At 39.6% G+C, this 6,496-nt stretch overlaps 1 long non-coding RNA gene across 2 annotated transcripts; it reads right to left on the reverse strand.

The window, feature by feature from the left end:
• On the reverse strand, nt 1-3,896 carry LOC113725250 (uncharacterized). 2 transcript variants are annotated; one of them, XR_011838793.1, is made up of 2 exons: nt 3,356-3,896; nt 1-993 (listed from the first exon to the last, which is right to left on the reverse strand). It is a non-coding gene; the product is annotated as an uncharacterized lncRNA (long non-coding RNA). The 2 variants fall into 2 exon arrangements; XR_011838792.1 differs by having other exon boundaries at nt 2,676-3,896.
• Between the last annotated feature and the right edge of the window lie 2,600 nt (nt 3,897-6,496).

Raw genomic sequence — 6,496 nt, forward strand, 5'->3', positions numbered from 1 at the left:
AAAAACAACAAAACAAACACCACCGATGCTCTCGGCTTATTAATACTAAATTAAAAAAAGGCACAAGCGTACTTTCCCAACAAGTTAAAGCAAAGTGGAAGTGAGTTTAGCTCCAGGCCCTATGGTACTTGTACATCATAATATACTATATACTACTACTTTCATCGCCAACTTGCTACAAAAGTACACACCTTATCTGATATATACAACAACTAAGGAGATCATCTTCCACAAATCAAGAAGGTTCTTTTCAGAAATGAAATGCAGCAAGCAGCTTTATTAAGGTACTGTTATGCAGTCGGTGATGAGCCATGCAAAGAGAATCATAATACCAGGGGGATCATATCATGCTTCTCCTTTATCGATAGGTAGAGGAACAAAAAACCTGCAAGTGGAAGTCTTTTTTCCTTTCTATTTCTTTCCAGATGACGAGGAGGAGGTTTTGCTAGCGATAACTGGACTGGAGAGAAAGCTATATATTGAAACAAACTCCAGTATGCGACATTTCCCTGCAAAACTTGATGTTAGAATCCTCCTCCCAACTCATCAGCTACCCAAAGGAACCTGACAATTTTAGACAGAACTCATGGAAATGGGATTAAAAATTTAACCAAGAGCAGCAACTGATGCAGTCTCTCTCTCTATTAGGATAGCTCGAGTGCTATCATCCCATCCCCATGCCCATGCCCTTCAAGGGTCCAAAATGATTTAGGGACAAAGAGAGCAAATGCCCCTCCCATAGTGGTTTCTCTACTCCTGCAAAGTAAAGTACTCCATTACCGGAACATACCCACTTAAATTAGCTGACACATTGCAGGAGAGGACATGACAATTCACAGGTTGCATGGCAGGCCCCTCGGTAACATGTTTCTGAGGGAGTATGCCTGTTAAAGCCAGCCGGTACAACACACACCACAATCACTTCACTGCGGGGATATAATTTGCAGTGCTCTACAATCATGCTAAGACCGCGGTCAACTCAAAACCTAACATCTGGAGTGCAAAAGGAGAATGGTTAAAGATGAAAGGTGCGGTGGTGGATTGCAGTAAATGACTAGTAACATCTGTAATTTTGATAGCCCGTACGTCAAGCAGAATTACATGCCAGAAGAAAGCATACCAGTTTGACCAGAACTCAAGGATCTGACCAAGGACGAATTTATAAAAATATATATATATATATATAGATAGTCCTGCGTGAAAGCAGTTCTCCAATAAATGGGAAATGGAAAAAAGTAGTAATAAGCCCTCAGAAGCTCATGAGACAAGCCATGTTAACGAACAGTAAGATGTTCTAATCAGGGTGGGGAGAAAAATAAGCTTGACATTTCAAAACAAGTACACAGTAGGAAACATTTGGATCAGAGAATAGTAAAGGCAACACCAGGAGGGAGCTCCCTTCAGTCCAAGCACAGACGGAGCCGGTAGAAAATTATCTCCCGCATCATTCACTCAACCACAGTAGCACAAATCTTATCTTTCTACTGAGTGGTTAAGTGAATGAGTCGGCAGCTAATTCAACCCCTGATCTCATCCATGAGTGGGCTGAAGGAAGCTCTCTCACACAATTTCCTAATGACACCATTCAGCTGCTATTAGTCACACTATTAATCGCATCACTCAGCTGCTCAATATGTATCAAATTCCCCAATGATTGAAAATGACCAGCAAGTCATTATATGACCAATTTGATCCTCCTTCACCTCTCAATGATAATTAAACCATATTAAAATTTTGTTAAGTCTGCATCCATTTAACCAAGAAACCTAACGGGAACCTTTCATCCATCATTCACATTGAACAGAAGGACAACTTTTAAATTCTATCCAGACATCAACGTAAAGTCCAAGGATCGATTAACGCTGCTGTTTATGTCATCACCAGCAACCGGCATAAACCACACAGGTGCGAAACAGATTTAACATAAAAGGAGAAGATCAATTATAAAGCAACAGGCTTCTTCGGGCTTGAAGTAGTTGTGCTGAAATGCAAATAACCTGATCTTATTTTGAAGTAGTTGTGCTGAAATGCAAATAAACTGATCTTATTTTGTTTCTTTACAAGGCTTCAAGGAACACATGAAATGCAATAAGTTCAAAAAGCAGCCGCAGGAAATTCAAATTTACATCTTGTTCTTCATGCACAATCCAATTACACAATGGCCAAACTACAATACAAAGGATAGCTCACAATAATTGGCATAATGGAGAAAAGTGAACCCCAAATACAAAAATTATCGGGAAGTGATACTAACATTACTCATCCCAGAACAAAGCTCAAAAGGCTGGCACTTTGAGCAGCTGATGAACATAAATCTAAAACGGCCTTTATTCTTAAGACATGGTGAAATTGGAACCTAATTACTAGCAAGGAGTGCTAGGAAGCAACATCAATCATAAAGCGATTTGCCTGAAATCTAGAAGTAAAAAGGAAACAGAACTACGTAGTACTACAGCCATGGGGTCAATGCTTGTGGAGACCAAAGAAACATGGAGTCAAAACTTTTTTTTTCCCTTTTAATCCCTTATTGCAAATAAACTTAACATTCATCTAAGTAAACATTCTTATTATTACCGGGCAGAGTCAACAGTTATGCAACCCTAACCTGAGTAATGAGATTGAAATAAGAGTTAAAAGGAAGAAAGAAGTCGAGAGCCGTAATATTTTCCACATACCGTAAATCATCAAAGCCACAAAGGAACCAGAAAATCAATAGCTGGCCATTACTAGAACAAAAGAAGAAGAGGCTAATGCAGACGAGAACAGGAGAGACGGTAGGACTCAGCCCAAGTTATTCAAACTATATAGAGTGATACAAATGAACGCTCTCTAAAACAATAGACTCATAAACCAGCAGTAGTAAAGTAAATATACTACCAAAACTGATACTCGGAATACTTGTGGCCAGAAATTTTGGATGGAAACCCTAAGCTTTTTGTGATGCCTAAATTTACCTAACTTTTGAACACCAGATTAGGGGCATATATAAGCCTCTGTGGATGAGAGTTGGGTTGAATAGAAAAGAACCGGCAAAACCCTCAACGGAAGGGATAAAAAGATGGTCAGTTCAAAAGATGTGTAGAGGAAGGAAGCAGAAAAGGAGACCCGGAAACTCAAAACATACAGGCATCAGCATATGCCTATAAGAAGGGCGGTCGCATGAAATACGGAAGACCGCAATATTAAATCAGAGAGGAGGAGGAGGAGGATATGATAGGTCGCTTTCGGCATGAGAATCAGGGAAAAGAAAGCGACTTAAAGATCTACAACCAAAAAAGAAAACCGTAAAGAAGAGAAGGAGAGGAAAGAATCAAGTCAGAATGAAAAATGCACATAGATTGATGATGGATGTTACGGTTCATGATGTCTGCTGAGCCAGCTGCAGCAAGCCAGTAAGAAAGCAACCAAGTAGTACTCCCCACCACTCCCCACTGCAAAATGGTCTGAAAAAACAAAGGAGCAAAAATGAAACTCCTCCATTTCAAACTCAAGGGCGGCGAAGATGAAAGGAGAAGTTCAGGGAGAGAGACGGTTAATGTACACAGCTGCATACTGCATAGCAGAGCGGTGTTTGTTGCCGTGCTGCTTGTTCTCTCCATCTTTTCGCAAGGTATTAGTAGTAGCATTTTCCACTATCTGGGCTGCTGGGAGTGCAAGGGGCGAAGAGGAGGAACTCCAAGGGGGAGGACTGAGGCGTGGGTTTTTTATTTGTTGGTGGCCTGCCTGCCGTGGCGGTGGGCTGATTCTTTTTTTTTTTTTCATTAATTTTTTTTCGGTTATGATACAATATGATATGATATGATATATGTGCTTTTTGTTCTTGGGGAAATATTTCGGCAGATTGACGGACAATAATCTTCGTCGATCTCAATTTGTTTTAGTACAAAAGGGGTACCCCACTCTATAGTGAAAAAAACAACAACGACAGTAGGATGCATAATGGCTTGTTTAGTACTGACGGTACTAGAGTGTTTTTGAGGCTTGTTTAGTTTCAATAAACACAATCAACTGTAGATAATATTATTAATGTATTTTAGAAATATTCTTTTTTTTTTTCGACAGTCTGAATTGACTTTTACCGAAATTATAAACCTAATCCCAGAACAGTACTCAAAAGCCGGCAACTCTTGAGCATGTCCCAGGGACTTATAACCCAACAAACCCCAACCCCAACCCCCGATGTGGGATATCAAATCTCCACAAGGGAGCCTGCCCTCGGACTCTTTTGAACCCGCTGACACGGACTCTTTCAGCCGAACTTATTCGAACCCTCACTCCCCCACAGAAGCCGATGTCTTTTTTTCGACAGTCTGAATTGACTTTTACCGAAATTATAAACCTAATCCCAGAACAGTACTCAAAAGCCGGCAACTCTTGAGCATGTCCCAGGGACTTATAACCCAACAAACCCCAACCCCAACCCCCGATGTGGGATATCAAACCTCCACAAGGGAGCCTGCCCTCGGACTCTTTTGAACCCGCTGACACGGACTCTTTCAGCCGAACTTATTCGAACCCTCACTCCCCCACAGAAGCCGATGTCTTTTTTTCGACAGTCTGAATTGACTTTTACCGAAATTATAAACCTAATCCCAGAACAGTACTCAAAAGCCGGCAACTCTTGAGCATGTCCCAGGGACTTATAACCCAACAAACCCCAACCCCAACACGGACTTATATACGGTTTTTTTGTACTATACTATTATGCTATACTATATATATGTTTGGGATACCTTCCAAAATGGTTTCGGGTTTGCCCAAAAAATGATCGACACATGGCAAAATAGGCCATGAAGTGCGGCGCAAGATGGAGGGTGGCAAAGCCGTTGGAGGCTAATAAAGGTTCGCAATTAGAAATGCAAAATGGTTGAGTTTGAATTCGTTAAGCATATTTTTTTTAGTATTTAAACTTAATCCAATTTTAACTCGTTCGAACGCAATTCTTATATAATTATAAATAAAGAATACAAAAGATATTTTGTATTAAAAAAAAAATCAAATCATACAAATATATTTAAAAATTCATTCAGCTCAAGATTCAGATAATAAGGCTTGGGTTCGAGTTTTGAACGAACAAGCTCGCAAACAACGCGATCAAGTCGGACTAGTCGGCACCCCCTAGTTGTAGCCTTGCCGTTGTTGTGGGAAAGGATAGTGTGAGTGATAATTCCAAAAGAGTGATAAGGATAAGGTTAGAGAGAGAGAGAGAGAGGGAGGTTGGAGGGAGGGGCGTGCCAGCGTCATTTGGAGAGGGCCGCGAAGGGAAGAGGGGGTAAAGTGGTGAGAGGGATGATGCTGGTGATGGGAAATGGGGCAGGGACGGGTGCAACCGTCCCTGAACGGTTAATGGCCATGATTTGATCTCAAAACTTTGTGCGGCTGACATTACAAGTTGTAACTCGATTTCCACGTCATGTGTGGGTCTCACAAAAATTTGCTCTAAAATTATGCGATGTGCAAAAAAAGTTACACGATGTATAAACCGTCCCTGCGTTCACATGTCACTTGTATGTTGTGAAATACAGTAGTATTACCTAATAAATAAATACAGTACTAATAATATAGCTGTCCACCGTATCAACCAAAACCAAACCAGTATTAATTCTTGGCATTTGCTTTGTGATGCGAGTCAGAAATTACATATCCATCATGCTTTAAGCAAGAAAGAATTCTGCAGATAATTAGAAACCCCATTCTCAATTGGGAGGAAATCCAGAAAAACCGCATTCCTTTCCCAGAACAGAAGATTTTCTGAAATGCATGGTGCCCTTTTTTACGTTGATGATGTATTTAGTCTGCAAGAATGTGACCTCTTGTCGGCGCTGCGTGGTTAGCAAATGCTGCCCCAAAATTCTAAATTAGGCGGCGAATGAATGCATTGAGCATGACAAAGATTTAAACCCCTTCTTTGACATGGTGCTTGCTTCGGACAAGCACGAGAGCTTTGCTTTTTTTTTTTTTTTTTTTTTTTTATAAAACAAAAAAAAAAAAGTTTGTAGACACCCACGTATATCATACTCCTAATATTTATAAGTTGATTTAATAAAATGAATTAATCTTGATAAGTAGGTGAGAGTTTATGGATTCAAACCTTATCTTTTATCATTTTCATCATTTGTTATAATATGTGTGGTTTCCTCAAATTCATACAGTTGCGTACTGCACCCATCTGATCCGATGGTGATTCAGTTTTCATCGGTTTCCCTATAAGTTCAGTTGGGCTTCCTTTTAGAATAGACTAAAGTGAGAATAAAATAGATAAATGATAAATGACAAAAAAAAGAATTAATGTTGTATACATTAATGTGACAGTGTATTCTTAAATGAATGATAAGTATATAAAAAAAAATCTAATTTTTGCATATGTATCGTAAATTGAGTTGAGCGATGACAGCGTATATATTATCATGTCATGTCGTGTCATTGTAGATAAGATTTAGCTCTAAAAAAAATTTACACGTACAACACACAGTTTCGTGCAAGCACACCAAATATT

This window comes from Coffea arabica, chromosome 2c (genome assembly GCF_036785885.1).
Source record: "Coffea arabica cultivar ET-39 chromosome 2c, Coffea Arabica ET-39 HiFi, whole genome shotgun sequence".
NCBI classification, from domain to species: Eukaryota; Viridiplantae; Streptophyta; class Magnoliopsida; order Gentianales; family Rubiaceae; genus Coffea; species Coffea arabica.